Source organism: Helianthus annuus, chromosome 4 (assembly GCF_002127325.2).
Source record: "Helianthus annuus cultivar XRQ/B chromosome 4, HanXRQr2.0-SUNRISE, whole genome shotgun sequence".
Classification (NCBI taxonomy): Eukaryota; Viridiplantae; Streptophyta; class Magnoliopsida; order Asterales; family Asteraceae; genus Helianthus; species Helianthus annuus.
This window is the reverse complement of record NC_035436.2, coordinates 161,352,618-161,370,724: the sequence shown is the minus strand read 5'-3', so window position 1 is coordinate 161,370,724 and position 18,107 is coordinate 161,352,618.

Sequence of the window (18,107 nt, the reverse complement as noted above, 5' to 3'; positions counted from 1 at the left end):
GATGGAGAGACGGTCGTAGTTCATGGAGAAAAGCGCGATACGCCATTAAGAATCATTAGCTGTCTGAAAGCTAGAAAGTGTTTACAGAAGGGATGTGTTGCCTTCTTGGCACACATCGTGGTAAAGAAGCTGCTGAGCCAAAGATCGAAGACATTCCAGTGGTAAAGGAATATCCTGAACTTTTCCAGAAGACTTGCCAGGAATACCGCCGCAAAGACAAGTCGAGTTCCACATTAACTTAGTTCCAGGCGCCGCGCCTGTGGCTAAGGCACCCTACCGACTTGCGCCTTCGGAGATGCAGGAGTTGTCGACGCAACTTCAGGAGTTGCTAGACAAAGGATTTATCCGGACAAGCTTCTCGCCTTGGGGAGCTCCAGTTTTGTTCGTTAAGAAGAAAGATGATAGTTTTCGCATGTGTATCGACTACCGAGAACTGAACAAGTTGACAATCAAGAATAGATATCCTTTGTCGAGAATTGATGATCTATTCGATCAGCTGCAAGGTTCAAGTTTCTACTCAAAGATCGATTTGCGATCAGGTTATCATCAGTTGAGAATACAAGAGGAAAGTATTCCTAAGACTGCTTTTAGAACTCGATATGAACATTACGAGTCTCTAGTCATGCTGTTTGGGTTGACAAACGCACCGGCAGTTTTCATGGACTATATGATAAAACCATAGGATTGTCATCCATTAAATAAGTTTAAAACATAACAACATCGTTTTAAAACGTAGATTACAAAATCTAGTTTTACAAATCGTACAAAATGTTTATGAGTTCATTAAAGACTCGTCAAAAACTATTGAATAATACCAAGGTTTGGAAAAACATGTCTCGTCCAGGAATAAGACACACCGTCCAAACTCAAAGACCATGGATGACATCTTTATTGTTAACGCAGCATAAAAACTTCCAACGCCCGCCAGATCTATCTAAAATTTCCTGAAATACATGTAGTTTGAAAAACATCAACAAAAGTTGAGCGAGTTCATGTGATTGTTTGTGTGTATGTATAATCCTTTGAAAAATGTTGTAAGTATGAATGAAAGTCCCTGGTATGTAGCAATAAGGAAAAAGAGATCACCATTGGGTTGCAAAGCCAATGATATGTGTGAAGTGATGCAGGAAGACTCAAACCTAGCAGATTTGTGCGTCGGGCACATAGTCACCTCATGGTCCACTCGGCGGACTCAGGAGTGGGGCTCGCTACACCCGAATAGATCTATCACTCATGTCCCTCGATCCTACAACGAGGATTAATGGCCTTAAGTTCTACCTACTCACTCACATGATCTAAGTAGTATAAACCCTCCCTATGCTAACCATACCATATAATAAATGCTTGTAATATTTGTCGCATGTATTTCACCCCCGAAGTATAAAACTGAAAACAATAAAGAGAAAAGGGGGACATGAACTCACCGTATTGTGTCTTCAGTATGAGTAACCCAAGTCTCCTCAGCCAACATGACTACCTACAGTGTACTAACGTCTATTAGACGAATGGGCCGTGCCTTTGCTTAGTATGAAGGTTTTTGAGTTTCGCTTCTTATGTTCCCAATATTATTCCAAGTTATAATTATTTGTTAAAATAAATTATTTTAAACTTAAATCATATTTCGTTTTGGAATAACTGATTAAACAATATTTTCTGTTAATGCTTCTCAAGTATGTATTCCCTTCCCAAGGATGGGGTATCTTATACATGTGTTTTTCGTATTTGTATTTGTATTTGTATTTCTTGCCAAGTAACGGCGTAGTATTTCGGTGTATTATTCCAAATAAAAATATGTTAATATATTCCCAATATATTTCCAAAACCATATATTTTAAGTCTCACTTAAATATATATAAATAAACCTTATTTTGTTAAATCATGTATTGTTCCAGAAAATATATATTTTTCTCAAAAATTATATATCTTCTAATTACACTAGGAAAATATATTTTTATCTCCCAAAAATAATATATTTTCTCGTTGTCAAGAATATGATATACTTAGTAATATTTACGAAATCATATTTTCACTTCTTTCATTTCCAAAATAATATTTACCAAAAATATAGTGAAATGGTATATCCTGGAATATTTCATAAGTTACGTTTTCTTGTTCGGTTTCTCAATATTACGTGTGTAACTTAAATATTTTATTCCTTGTAATTTTTGGTATTATTATGGAGTTGTAATTTCCGTGGTATTTTGTAAGTTATATTATTTTACTCTAAAATAATGTTACTAGTTCACAAAATATACAAATAATCACACAAGTGTCTTAGTATAAAATATATATTCTAAATATACATTTACCCATTTTTATTTGCGAAACCCCACCTCCGATACTTTGTATTTCGTAACAAAATTTATGGCGAAGTTTACATTTGAAACACAAGTTATAAATATACTTGTAACTCTTGTTTAGATAAATATTTTCTAAGTGTTGAAATTTTAGAAAAATTTCGCCAGAGTTTCCTTTGTAAATGGAGGTGTCCATGCTTACTAGCATATCATTTTCTTTGGTAAAATCATTCAATCAATTTTCAATCAACAACAGACAAAGCTCTAATTACCAATCTTGACAAAAATAAGCATAAATCATAAACTTATGAACTTGGAAAATTTATAAAAACATGTAGTAACTTACTAGTATATTTAGTAAGTCTTGTTACATTTTAAAATGTGATTAGTTTCTTAAAAACTTTATTTTTAAAGAGTTTGAATATTCACAACTTCTAGTCATAATTTCTAAAAACATTTCTTTGTGAAGTTTTCTTTTTACACAAGTGTTTCTGCTCTTGTTTATTCACTAAAAATATGTTAAGTGTATGTAAGATCCAAGTTTTAACAAAACTCATACTTTTCACTCGGTTCTTTCGAAAAACCACTCATGGATCTTTAGATCTACAAGTTTATAACTTACTTTGATCTTTATTTTTCAAGAAAACATGTATTTATTCAAGTTCATAGTTTATGTGTGGATGATTTCATCATGCACTACATTTTTAACTTTCACATCTTGCTAGTTCATGTTCTTAAACATGATCTAGCAAGTCCATGTGATGAACCATACCATTTTATCGAGTAAACAACATTCAACAAGCATAACAACATAAGAACAACATGAATTCATCTTCACTTTAACCACATCCCATCTCTAGTTAGTTTATACTTCAAGACTTGTTTATGTTTGTTGGTGCACTTGTGTCTGTACTTTGTCTGTATTTTGTAATGATATAAAACGATGTCTTTTGTTAGTCTTGTTTACGTCTTTTGTTGGTTTGTGTATGTGTTTCAATGTAAGTTTGACCAAGTCAACCATCCTCCTAGTTTGACTTGGCCAAACAGTTAACACATGGATTGTAAGTTTGTTGTGTCGAAGGATGTCATCGAAGGATTGTTTATATCCTTCGATGAGCTCGAAAGATAACCTTCGATGGATGTAGATGGACCTCGAAGGATATACCATCCTTCGAGGTATATGTGGATCCTTCGGTAGGTATCTGGTCGATAGATGATCTTTCGGTCAGTCTTTCTGATCCTTCGACCAGACTAACTGTTATGGGTATATATAGTCATGTAATGTGTTCACCTCATTGTGGGAGTGAACTTAGTCTTGTAGAGAGCGTATTTTCAGTTTGGTCAAGGGCTGTAACCGTGTCCACTGAAATACAAGAGAAAACTTTGATATCTCGTGTGTCTACCTTTCTCTTTGTAGCTTGTGTTCTCATATAAACTACCGGTTTGCATTCTAGCTTGGATTCCGCACTTGCTAGTGTGTTAAACATAACAAGGATAAGGTTTAACCTCGACCTCCGGGGGACCTACAAGTGGTATCAGAGCCGTGGCTCTTTTCCTTGTTAAAAACCGAGTTTATACAAGACTTTGGAGTGTTTGGACAAAACTCACATGGTTTAGCACCCGTTTTTAGTGTTTTTCTCGCATTTCTAGACGTAAAAACGTGTTCTAAACTAACCAGGTGTGTTAAAGGACGGGTTGGGTAACTTAAAAACTTGTTTTTAAGAAGTTTGGTAATTTCCGGCCAAAATTCCGGCTTACTCCGGTGACCGGTTTCTGGATAAGAACCTTCCTTTTTTGGTAATATTTTATTGGTCAAATCAGAGTTGGTAGAAAGTATGGTCTGAACATACCTTCTGCCGAAAGTTCTTCACCAACCAATCACCTTTTCACCAACCTGTCACCTTTTGTCTGCTGTGTTCGTACAGATCGAAGGATATCCTTCGAAGTCGAAAGATTATCTTTTGATCAAAGGAGGTTCGATAGATAACCATCCTTCGAACATCCTTCGAAGTCTGTGGTTTATCCTTCGATCCAAGGAATCTTCTCGAAGGATATATATTTCGATCTACAGTTATTATTCGAAAGATAAGGATCCTTCGTTTTAGAGAATCTTTCGAAATCATTGTTCGAAATTCAACAGTGATCTTTCGAACACTGTTGATCCTTCGAACAAGTATTGATCTTTCGATCCTAGTCTGTTTGAGTTTAACAAGTTTGTGTTTTTCAGGTCTTTCGATCAAGGATCTTTCGGCTGTCTGTTCTCATTCAAGATATTAATATAGTTTGTGAAAATTAAATTTTAAAATAAAAAAAAAACTTGTTTTTAAAATTTTAAATCAATTTTCACTTAATATATTAATTTTTATAAAATGGGAACAAACGGTCAGTGGGATCCAACCGCGTGGACTACAACAACTTTGACTCCACAATCATCAGCTACGCAATCATCAGCCACGCAATCTGCGTCAGACTTCAACAAAACTGCATGGATGCAGGCTATTGCCCCACCTCAAGCTGCAATGATAACTGCAAATCAATGGGCATTGGTCACAAATCAAAGCAGTAGCATTCAAGCAATGATGCAGAACGACAGTGAAACTGGTACAAGCATAAAACCGCCAAAACTAAATCACATCAATGATTGGGGATGGTGGAAAGAAAGGCTGAGAACTTATGTTCAGGGGCAAGGTCAAGATCTATGGATGTGCTTCTTCACCCCATTTGAAAATGAGTTCGAAGTTGCAGGATCTAATCCAGAAACTTACAGCACTATGTGTGATGATGATAAGAAGAAATTTGAGTTAGAAAAGAAAGCATTCATGATTCTCACACAAGCTCTTTACAGAGACATTTACCACCAGTTTGTTTACTGCACGACTACTAAAAGCTTGTGGGATATGCTCACGTTACGATGTGAAGGAAATGCTCAATCTAGAAAGATCAAGCAAGAATTACGGAAGAAAGAGTTTGAAGGATTCACGTGTATGGAGAATGAGACTTTGGCAGAGTTATCTACAAGGTTCCATCACTTGTTGAGCGAGATGTTTGCTTTTAGAGTCACTGCCACTCCACAAGAAATGGTGAAGAGATTCGCTGATAGCTTACCAGCAAAGTGGAGCAGTTTTCTTGAAATTCTTAAAGAAAATGGTGTTCTAGATACAATCACCGTTTATGAGTTAATTCAAAGATTGGAGAACAAGGATGTAGAAGAAAAGCTTAAAGCAAAAAGAACACTAACTCCTCAAAATCCAGAGATGTATTATGGGATTGCAGGAGGTATCAGTGGAGAAAAACCAGCCTCTCAACACGCGAAGCTTCAAACAGCTTTCATCTCAAACACCGGACCTTCCACAACAAATCAGTTTGATCCTTCAGCATACACGATGATGTATTCAAGACCAGATTCTTCTTCTCAACAACAGTATGTACAACCGACAGCTCAGGAATTCACACCACCGCCTTTCTTAGACCCAAGTGGAGCTCAGCAGCAACAACCGCAATAGCAAGGGTTTTATGGAAGCTCTTCAAACGTTCAAGCCACTTCCAATCCGAACACAGTCAGATTAGACACTTCCAACTTTTCCAAAGTCACTGTCGAAATAGCCAAGGAGCATATGGAGATGTTGAATACCTTGGTTAGTGCTTATTGTGGATTAGTCGCAGGTCAGATTGGGAATATCAATCTAACCAATGAAGATTATCAGCAAGTGGATAAAGAAGAGTTTGAAATGATGGATATCAAATGGGCTCTTGCTAGTGCAATTCGAAGAGCAAAGGAGTTTATGGAAAGGACGGGGAGAACCAACTTGGAAAGCAACAACAACACCAAGTATGGTTTTGACAAGAATGCTGTCACTTGCTTTAATTGTGGTGAAAAGGGTCACTTCAAGCGGGAGTGTCAGAAGCCACCTAAGCAAGGAAATCAGAATCCCTTCAGGAATCAAGGACAGCCACAACAGCAACAGAACAACAATTCTGTCAGATCAATAGTTCCTGTTGGAGGAAATGCATCTGGATCCACAAACACTAATCCCCACAGAGGATTGGTTGTTCAAGCTGATGAAATCTGTAACTGGAACCTTCAGCTTGGAGAAGGAGGAAATGGTGGAACAGCATGTTATGCTAAAGTGATTGAGAAGGTAGTGGAACCCGTGTCTGCTGGTGAATCTTCAGAAGATGAAGATAGTTCGGGTTATAGTGGGAGCATGGATGGGGAATCACTTGATGCTGGTGATTTATCAAGTGATGCTTTAGATTTGGAAGTTGATGAGCTTTTGGCTGAAGCTGAAGCATTATGCAAGAGGAGATCTATTCTCTGCCAGAAATCTGCTGGAACTTCCGAGAAGCTTGCTCAGTTTTTCTCTGAAGATGGATCTTTTTCTTTTCATACAGCCTTTATGGCTCACGTAGAAGGTCAGACTTCTCAGGTATGTGATACTAATTCTGACTCTATTTCTGTTCCTATTGAATGTGCAAAGTGTTTAAAATATGCAGAAAAGGAAAGTCAGTTTGAAATCACACACAAACACAATCAAGAATTGATTGTAGATCTTTCTAAAGCAACCGAAGCTAACTTGTTTTTAACCAGAAATGAAAAGGAATTTAAAGCAACAATTGCGTCATTAAGACATGATGTTTCAGAATTACAAAAGGCTGTTTTGCGAAAACAACATGCTAACAATAATCTTATTGACACAATTGAAAAGCAAATGGTAGAGTTAGCAACAACTCGATGTGAATGTGAGACAATTAAGCAGAAACTGGAAAGCTATTCCAATTCCCGCTATGTATTGGATCACATTATTGACGTTCAAAAGAAAAAGGGGGATGCAAAATGTATTGGATTCAAATCATGTCCTCCCCCAATGAATCACAATTACTCCAAATTGCCTGATGACGAGGATATGCCCCGTTTTGAACCTACTGTGCCACTCGGTCTAGATGACTTTACAGCAGGCCTCGGGTTTACAACTGGTACATCATCCTCGGGTCAATCAGAATCTGAGAATGTGACAGATTCATCGTGTGTTAAGGAACAGAGTCCTCCCATTATTGAGGATGCTGATTCTTCGGACGATGAATCTGAAGAAATTGTGAAACAACAGTCTAACTCGGTTACAACAGATATTCCTATCGAGAATGACATTCTGTGTGATCCACCAGTGAAACCGAGTAAGACTGAAATGTCAAAAGCAATGGAGTCCCTTGTAGTTAGCCCTGAAGGGAATACGCTCAAAGGAGATAGCAAAATCTACTCTAACAAAGATTTTCCAATTAAAAATGTAAATCAAGATTTAATTGAGCAAATTTTTGAAGGATGCACTGATAAGTTTTTGGGGAACAAAAGTGGCAAAGTTACCGTCACTCAATGTGATCCAATTCCGTGTGAACAAATTAGAAAACAATACGGAAACCAAAAACTACCAATTGAGCGAAAACAACAAGTCAACTCCGGAAAGGGTAAGGTACAGGGAAAGAAGGCTCAGAACAAGAATGTTCAAGCACCTAAAGTTCAGCGGCCTAAGACTGAACAACCAAAGGTTCAACAACCTAAAGTTGAACAGTCTAAGGCTACTCAACCTAAGGCTGCACAACCTAAAATTCAACAATCAAAGGTTGAGCAACCTAAGGTTCAACAACAAAAGGTGCAAAACAAAAGAGCTCCTGTTAAGAAACAAGAACCAAAAATGAACTTTGTTGGATCCACTGGTTCAGACAAACTTGAAACATTTCAGGATAAATCTAACGTTGATTTTGTAAAACAAGTTAGAATTTTAAAATGAAATGATCAGAATAATTACACCCAACACACCAACGGATGTGATTTAGGCCCTAGTACGTCTAGATCACAAAGTTCATTGTCTGGTTCTCTGTCTAGTCATCAACATGTTTCTCCAAGGTTTGTAGAGCGGAGAACGTGCTTTGAATGTGGCACAGTTGGGCATATTGTAAGATATTGCCCATACCTGCAAAAGATGAAGTCAAAAACGAGTGCTCCCCAAGAAATCAATTACCAAAAACGACCAGTTTTCCCGAAACAAGACCCACGTATCTTGAAAGAAAGGGAAAAGAAATTAAAGCAAAAGAATCAAAAGGTAATTGAAAAGGCATTAAAATCAGAGGTCAAAGAAGAAAAACCTGTACAAGCAAAACCTGAAACTGTAAAACCAGTAAATGCTAAAACAATAAATTCAAATACTGGTAAAAGACAAACAGCTTGGAAGCAAAAGCAGGTAATTCAATCAGGGGGAGCACCACAGGTTCTTTTTCCTAATCATCAAGTGATTGAAATCACCTTCCTTGATGATCAAGGACGACCCAAGTCCACAAAGGCTTGGGTCCCCCTCTCAAACTGATAAGTTAGTTGCATGTGCAGGCGGCTCCAGGAGGAACTATTAATAGTCATTGGATTGTTGATAGTGGGGCTTCCAGGCACATGACGGGCGACTATCGTCTTCTTTTCGATGTGCGAAGTATAAGAGGAGGATATGTTGCGTTTGCTGGAGACAAAGGAGGGTATATCACCGGCGAGGGAATGATCTCAAATGGAGTTGTGAGTTTCGACAAAATCAATTATGTGCAACAGTTGGATCACAATCTCCTGAGTGTTTCTCAGATCTGCGACAAGAAGTTCACCGTGCATTTTGATGATGCCGGTTGTTATGTGCTGAAGCCAGGATTCAAGATTCCCGAAGAATGGATTCTCTTATCAGCACCAAGAATTAATGATTTGTATGTCCTTGATATGAGCCAAGCAATAACTAAGTCCAAACAAGTTACTTGCTTTATTTCAAAAGCCACTGAAAAGGAGACGATTTCTTGGCACAAACGGATGGGTCATATTCACCTCAGAAAAATGAATCACCTTGTCAAAAACAATCTGGTGAGAGGTGTCAATGTGAAGAATTTTCAACTTCAAGATGTCTGTGTGCCGTGTCAGAAAGGGAAGCAGATCAAGAAATCACATCCATTGAAGAAGGTTAACACTGTAAACATGCCACTCGAACGTCTGCATATGGACCTTTTCGGCCCAGTCAAACACAAGAGTGTGCACGGGGAGGTTTTCTGCTTGGTAGTCACTGATGACTATTCAAGATTTTCATGGGTTGACTTCATGGTTCACAAGAGCGAGACTCCAGAAATTCTAAAGAATTTGATCACCTTGTTGGAAAATCTTTATAATCTAAAGGTGAGGCGAATTCGAAGCGACAACGGAACCGAGTTCAAAAACAGGGTTATGGATGAATTTTGCACTACAAAAGGAATCCTTCGTGAATACAGCTCTCGGTACACGCCACAACAAAACAGAGTCGCTGAAAGAAAGAACAGAACCTTAATTGAGACTGCAAGAACCGTGTTGGTTGAGTCTCAGCTTCCAGTTCGATTCTGGACTGAAGCTGTTGCCTCGGCTTGCTACACGTTAAACAGGGTTCTCACAGTGAAAAGACATGGCAAAACGTGCTTCGAACTCCTACACAAGAAGACTCCTGACTTGGAATATCTAGAACCTTTTGGAGCACCATGTACCATGATTGAGCCTGACGGGAAGTTTGGTGCCAAAGCTATCGAAGGTTACTTCCTTGGGTATGCTACTCCTAATCTGCGAGTATGGAACCTGACTACCAAGAAGATTGAAGAATGGGGTGAAGTAAGAGTTCAAAGATATTCTAATCCACCGAAGCCTTCTGGAGATCCATGGATGTTCGATTATGATGGTCTTTTCGACTCATTTAATCTGCCGACATTTGATGATGACAATGCAATTGCTCAAATGTTGTCTGAAAGCGAGAATGCGACTGGCTCTCAGTTAGCTCGCCTAATCATTGTTGACTCACAAGCATCTTCTTCTGTCAACAATATCGTTTCAAATGAGGTGTTTAATGATGCTGTCGACTACAATTTGTCATCGGAAGATGAGGAGTATGTTGATGCAAATGATGGTGAAGCACCGCGTCCGGTTCAAGGTACTTCAGAAGCAACGGATCCAGTGTCTGCACCAATTGTCCAAGAAGAAAATGCATCATCTTCTACAACTCAACAACTTCAGAATGATATCGGGAATTTAAATATCAATAACTTGAGGACCAATGTTGAAATTCCTCTAGTTCCTGAAACCCGAATTCATAACATTCATCCTCAGCAGAATATTATAGGTGATGTTCTCAGTGGTGTAAGGACAAGGAATCAAATCAGAAATAACGAAAATGCTGGCTTGTATGCTGAGATACGAGAATCGGGACAACAAAATGATTGGTCTTTCGCCTGCTATGTTAGCCAAGAAGAGCCTAGATCTTGGAAGGAGGCATTGAAAGATGATTCCTGGGTGGAAGCCATGCAAGAAGAACTTCAGCAGTTCGAGAAGTTGGGCGTATGGAAATTGGTTGATAGGCCCGACAACTACAAGAAGATCGGAACTCGTTGGGTGTTTAAGTGCAAGAAGGACGACCGTGGGGTTGTTGTCCGAAACAAAGCAAGGTTAGTTGTTCAAGGCTTCAGTCAGATAGAAGGTATTGACTACAATGAAGTGTATGCACCTGTTGCACGTCTGGAGGCTATTAGAATCTTTCTAGCCTACACATCCTTCAAGAAATTTAAGGTGTACCAGATGGATGTTAAAAGTGCTTTTCTTCACGGAGTAGTCGAAGAGGAAGTATATGTCGAGCAACCACCGGGGTTTGAAGATCCATTACATCCTGACAGAGTTTTACTACTTAACAAGGCGCTATATGGTCTTCATCAAGCGCCTCGAGCCTGGTATGAGACACTGTCTACCTACCTGCTGAACAACGGGTTTAGACGGGGTTTGATCGATTGTACCCTCTTCATCAAAGAAAAAGGTGAAGATCTTCTGTTGGTACAAGTGTATGTCGATGACATTATCTTTGGTTCTACTGATGATAAGTTATATAAGGAATTTGAGAAGGTGATGCAAGATCGATTCGAGATGAGTGCGATGGGTGAAATGACGTTCTTCTTGGGTTTGCAAGTTAATCAGTCCGAATCTGGAATTTTTATCCATCAAACCAAGTACGTTGGAGACATCTTGAGCCGGTTCCAGATGTCCGATTCGAAGCCAATTTCTACTCCTCTTCCGCAGAATCACGGGATTACTCCAGATGAAAAAGGGGAAGTTGTGGACTCTTCACTTTATCGTGCTATGATTGGATCCTTAATGTATCTCACCGCATCAAGACCCGACATTATGTATCCAACGTGCCTTCTCGCCAGATACCAAGCGAATCCGAAGGTCTCTCACTATGCTGCTGTCAAAAGGATTTTTCGTTATCTGAAGGGTTGCCCTGACACCGGGTTATGGTACCCTAAGGATGATAACTTCGATCTCAAGGCTTACAATGATTCTGATTTCGGCGGCCGCAAGAAAGATGGCATATCAACTACAGCAGGATGTCAGTTCTTAGGCAATCGCCTAGTCACTTGGCAGTGCAAGAAGCAGACATGTATGGCTACGTCTACATGTGAAGCGGAATACATTGCTGCGTCTAGTTGCTGCTCCCAGGTTCTACGGATCCAACAACAGATGCGGGACTACGGTTTTGAATTCCTAACTACTGCTATTTATGTTGATAATGAAGCTGCTTTACAGATCACTAGAAATCCTGTACAGCACTCAAAAACGAAGCACATCGATATTAAATATCACTTCATACGTGATTGCTTTGAAAAGAGACTTATCGATGTGGTTCACATTCATACCGATCACCAACGTGCCGACCTTTTTACCAAAGCATTTGATAAATCAAGATTCGATTATTTACTTTTGGTAAACGGCATAAAGGTGAAGCAAGAGTAACCGACATCGGGAAATCGTTTTTGTAAATATTTTTCTAAAACCAAAAATCCAAAAATATGTTTTTACTTTATTTTATTTTTGAATTTTAGGGGGAGAAAGTGTCAAGAAAAATACAAAAACATTGAAAAACCACAAAAATACAAAAACATTGAAAAACCACAAAAATACAAAAATATGTCTTTAATTTATTTACTTTCTGCATTTAAGGGGGAGAAAATTCAGAAAAATACAAAAACAATAGAAAAACAAAAATGAGTTTCTTGGTAATATAAGAGAAAATGATATTACATCAGAGGTCGGTCGAAACATGTTTCTAGAAATCAAAAGAAAAGAAAATGATAAGTAGCTCTACTAATGATATACCGGTAGACTCACGATCATTTTAAAGTATGCAGGAGATATAAACATAACGAACTGAAAACCGCGTGGGAACCGCTCATTGGCATATGGTCTTGGTACCGAAATTTCGTTTGATAGATTGCCGAGGTTCTGAGATATTCGGGGTTTATGCTGTTTATCATCTGGGTATCATGGTTGTTTCTATAAAAGACAAAGTCTAGTTCTTCCATGATGCCATACATACGTGTACATATCTCATACTGCATTCGACCTCAATAAGTGATAAACAATCACATGTCCAAACAAATAAGTGATAAAATATCACATTTATCCGGGAGTCAAGTTCGTCTCTCTGCTGTACGGAAGTACTGACCTGTTCACGGACTTGCTCCTGTGCCCTCATGCATATGAAAATCAAGTTCCTCATTAATAAGTGATTCTATCACATAGGGCTTGTTTTCAACTCAAATAAGTGACTTGTTCACATTTTATATACGTTAAAAACGGATGATAAATGGTATACTCGCCAGTAAGATGAACTCTCGTGCATACCTTGATACGGGAATGTGTCGTGAGTGGATGAACACCGGTCGGTAAGTATAAATCATACCTTAAATGTATCTCAATGTATTATGATTACACTTGATCGCTGAGTTTAAGTGGATAACAATATCGGTAATTGTGGTAGAATACTTATCCATATCTGTAAAAGAATATTAAAAGGAATTGTGTTTTGACAAAAGACCGCGAACTGATATGATTCTCTTCGCCAGAAACTCGCAAAAATATTGTTGTGTTTGTACATATTTATTTACTGCTTATCTTTTATTTGTCTTATTTTAAACAGTTTTTGTCATTTGGTGCATATCAGAACGACATTAGCGGTGATGACGTTTGATAACATTCAAAAGATACTAAAATTGTTGTCTTTTATTTTATCAAAATCCAAAAAGATTTTCAATTTAATCTTTTTTTATTAACCGATGTTGGTGCTCGATCAGATACCTGGCAAGCCGAGATACTTCATAAAACTGACCTTTGCAGAACTTCATAACGGGCAATTTTTCAAAATGGTCGCTTCTGAAAACCTTTAAGAATTTGAAGGGTTTAAATTGCAAATTCCCAAAATCCAAAGTGTTGGTGAAAATCTGATCCTTCGAGGAAGCAATGGCCCTCGAAAGATCAGATGGTCAATGAAAGTCAATCCTCATGGTCGAAAGATGAATTGGTCAACGAAGGATTTGACCAATTGGATCCTTCGAGATGATCAGACTTTTCGAAAGATGGATCAGGACGAAAGATATCCTTCGAGGATTTCCACAAATATCTGGTATCTTTCGATCCAGATCCACAAATATCTGGTATCTTTCGATCCAGATATGGATCCTTCGAGCCAAAGCTCATCTTTCGAAGCACCTTTTCATCTTTCGAAAGGTCATTGATCCTTCGAGACGGTTCAAGTTTCGAGGTTAGAGTATAAAAGTGGTCATCTTCTTCATTTCAACATAACATTTCAAATTTCATCATTATAAAACCTCTGGTCATACTGAAACTCTGCCAAAATCAAAACAAATTTGAGCTATTAGTTTTATAACAACATTCACGGTAGGATAACCCTAATACACTTTACAAACAACAATCTGTGTTAGGATAATCCTCATTTGATCATGTGATTCAAAGTTTTCTTGTTCTCATATTTATGAAATTGTTGAATGATATGTGATATATGTAATGTGATAATGTTGTAAATATGTTAGTGATAAGTTGTTGATGATCATAAGGTTCATAACATGGAATGGTAGTTTCAGATGTCAAGGGTTTTGGGTTTGGGTTAAACAGAGCTTTGTTTGGGATTTTGGTCTAAATCGGTACATGTGTTTGTGTTTAGTATCCGAGTTAGGATTAGTGTCCGGGATTGACACTAGGATGTTGATGTTTTTAAACGGTCTGATGTTGAGGTTTTCAAATGGCTTAAAGCACACTTTAAACTGTCACCGGAAAACACGTCGTCGGAAAACACGCCGATGAACAGTGCCACCGGAAAACATCCTTCGATCACGAAAGATGATGTCGAAAGATGGACTGCAAAATATCCTTCGAACTGAGACTCGAAGGATACTAAACTTTACGAAGGATCATCCTTCGATTGGTCAGATCTTTCAATTGACCAAGATATCCTTCAAAATTACTGACTTTTCGAAAGTTGATCCTTCGATAAGGCCCTTCATCTTTCTAGAAAATGACATCTTTCGATCAAATTGTCATCCTTCGTGCCAAGTGTCAATCCTTCGATGTCTAAATGGCATCCTTCGAGGAAACAACACTTAGAAATTTTTCAAGAAATTGAAATTTTTCTAAGTGTGAAATCCTTGATGACTATTTGACAACTTTCTCATTACGTGTCTTTGTTTTTCTTGAACAGAAATGGCACCGAAAGTGAAGAAGGAACGGGCAAAACCAACTAAGAGAGAAAAGTCCGAAGTTGAATTAATGTCCGAGCCAAGACACAACATGGCCGCGTATCTGCAATCGGAAGGCAAAGTTAGTCCGGAATTCAATGGGATAATGGAGTATCTTCACCGAGCACGAATCAACTACGCCATTACTACTCAACACACCGCTTACCAGTCTCAGATCAAGGAATTCTGGAATTCTGCTGTGGTTGAAACAGTGGATAATCAAGAAGTGATAAGAGGATTTGTTACTGAGAAACCCGTGGTGATCACCGAGAACACCATCAGAGCGCGTTTGCAATTGGGAGATCAACCAGAAGATTCGACTTCTGTTGATTTACAGTGTCAGCGTGGTTTATTGATGAGGCTATGTTACTCTGATAATGTGCTAGCAAATCAGATAAACAAAGGGTCTATGCCGTTACGATACAAGTTCTTATTGCATATTCTTATTCACTGCCTGAGCAACAAACGGCCTGGATACGATCTGTCGCCGATTGAATTGACGGGATTGTTTACGGCTTTAATTCTGAATAAGCCATTCAACATATCACGTTACATCTTCGACAATCTGAAAGAGAATGCTCGCCGGCCACTTCCATCAGCAAATCAACAGACGTCAACCAAGTTTTGGTTATATCCAAGATTCTTGCAAATGATGATCGATGATCAGATTCCGGATCTTCCCAAAGTTGAAGCAGATGTTCTTCCAGTTAATCCGATGAATGAGCGTACACTGCTGATCTTCAAGTCTATGTCTAAGTACAAGGAATCCGATCCAGTGAGAAAGCTTATTGGTTACCTCGATGTTCCGACCTACGAGGCACCACAGAACAACAAGTGGCGTCGAGATGCAAGTGATTCTGATGATGAAGAGCCAAGGTTAATTGCGTTAGCTAACACACAACTCGGGGCTAAGCACGGAATTAAAGCATCGAGCAGGAAGTCTGCTGGAATTTCCAGTGCGGCAGCACATGTTGAAGTTGATGTGAATGTTGCTGCAGAAGAAGTCCAAGGAGTGTTCATCGATTCTGATGTCCGTAGTGATATTGGTGGTACTGTAGTTGGAGATATAGGTGGTAGTGCAGGTGGTGATGGTGGTACTGAAAGTCGGTCAGGCGATGATACGACCGACAAAGGTAAAGGAAAGGTGGACGAGCCGAGGAAGTTGGTGGATGAAAGCAGTTCGTCTTCTGATGATGAAGGAGGTTCTGGTGATGATGAATCGTCTTCTGAGGATGATAATCCTCCTCCTCCAGGGATGCGAAAGGCTTATGATCAGCGCGGAAATTTTCGTGGTTTTGAAAGTATTGAGAAACCGGTTAGAACCGCAGAGTCTGACAAAGATGAGGATTATATTCCTGCTGCTCCTGGTTTGATTAGAAAGAGGAAAGCAAGAAGACAGGGTATTCGTGCTTCAAAGAAATCAAAGGAAACTGCTGGTGATGCCCCTATACCTGTTTCTATCCAGCATTCAACGCCTCCAGAGCATCAGCTACCACCTGTCAGTGATCAATTGACTACATCAGAGATGCTGGAGCTGGTCTCTTCTCCTCAGACGTCTTCTGGGACACGCACGGCGACTGTTGATCAACAGCCGCCTGCAACTCCCGTCTCAGGTACACACGTACGTCCTCCTCTTGTTATTACTGGTCCAACAGGTACTTTCGGTCCATCTGTTCAGTCTGGCTCCTCAGGACCTGAGCCTTCACGGCCGACTCTAGCAGAAACATTGTCTAGTTTGTCTAAAGCTGAGAAAATTCACTTCCTGATCGAACAAATCAGTGAATTGGGTAACTTAGTCGTTCGGAATACTAGAAAGATTGAAGAGTATCGTGTACAACGAACACAGGATGTGGTGGCACACAACAAGCTAGTCTCTATCGTTGATGCTCAGAATCTTAAGATAAAAGAACAAGCTCTAGAGATTGAAAGGCTGAAAGAAGCAAACAGGGCTCGTGATAGTGAAGTTGAGATAATGAAAGGGCATAGCACTGTGTTAGAGCATGAGGCAAAAGTGTTAAAGCAGAAGCATGAAGAGCTGTCTGAGCGCTATAAAAATCGTGATGATCGCTTAATAGAAGCCTTCAAGCCTGTTCATGCAAACTTCAAGAAAATTGATCACAAAGTTGGTACGCTATGGAATGAAAGGTGCAAAGATTTAGGCATCGTTCCCTCAAAGCGTGGAGATGACAAAGACGATGATGCAGCAAATCCTGATCAACCAGCTGCCTCAGGTTCCGGTGCAACTGCATCCGGTGCTGCAGGTGGGTCTGGTACGTCTCAAGATGCTCCTACTGCTCCTCCAACAGCTACTACTGGTCCGTCTGAGCAGACTGAATCGTTGGAAGCTTCGGCAGGGCTTGAACATGTTAGTCTTGAACCGGAAGCATTTGCCGATCTCCCTGAATCTTCAACTGTTCAACAGTATCATCCAGTCATGGGTGAACTATTAGAAGAGGGAGAACATGTTACAGAGATGTCTGATGAACGTGTTTTAGCTCTGAAGGAATTGGATGAAGTTGATGTGAATATGATCGATGCTACTCCGTTAGTTCCGGACGAAACCGATTTCTCTACGATTGAAGAAATCTTCATCGGTTCGGATCCGGAACATCCTGTTTATGTTGGTCAAGATAATGCGGAGTTTAATGCTCTTGATGATGGGTATGTGGCGGAAAAGACAGCAGAATTTGCTAATCTTTCTTCAGATTCTCCTACAGCTCAAGAAAACCGTGAGAAGACCGTGAACGAATGGCGAGCGGATTTCCTAGCTAGGAATCCTCCTCCGCTCCCTCCGTTGGATCAAGTCAACTACATGAATCTAGAAAAGAATCAGGCTCGAGGTCGTATTATCAGCTGTATGTTCATCAAGGAGCTTCACTGCATAGTTGTGAAGCGAGAATGCGGCCTTCAGTACTTCAGGACTCTTTTCAGCATTCTTTCACTTCCTTATTATGATGTTGTTGTTTTGGCTCAGCTGGAGGTTATTAATCGAGTCGAAGACAAGATGGTGGATCTGTTTGCCAAGAAGATCAGGTTGGAATGAAGAAGGGGTTGGAAGGATCTGCTATACAAGCCGCAGTTTCCTCGATACGAGCAGATCAGGTTTACGCTTGATCCAGATACAAATACTGCTCGTTATCGTTTGGTTTATGATCCTCCGAAGTTGATGAAGAAGATACCGTTGTTGAAAATGAAGACAGA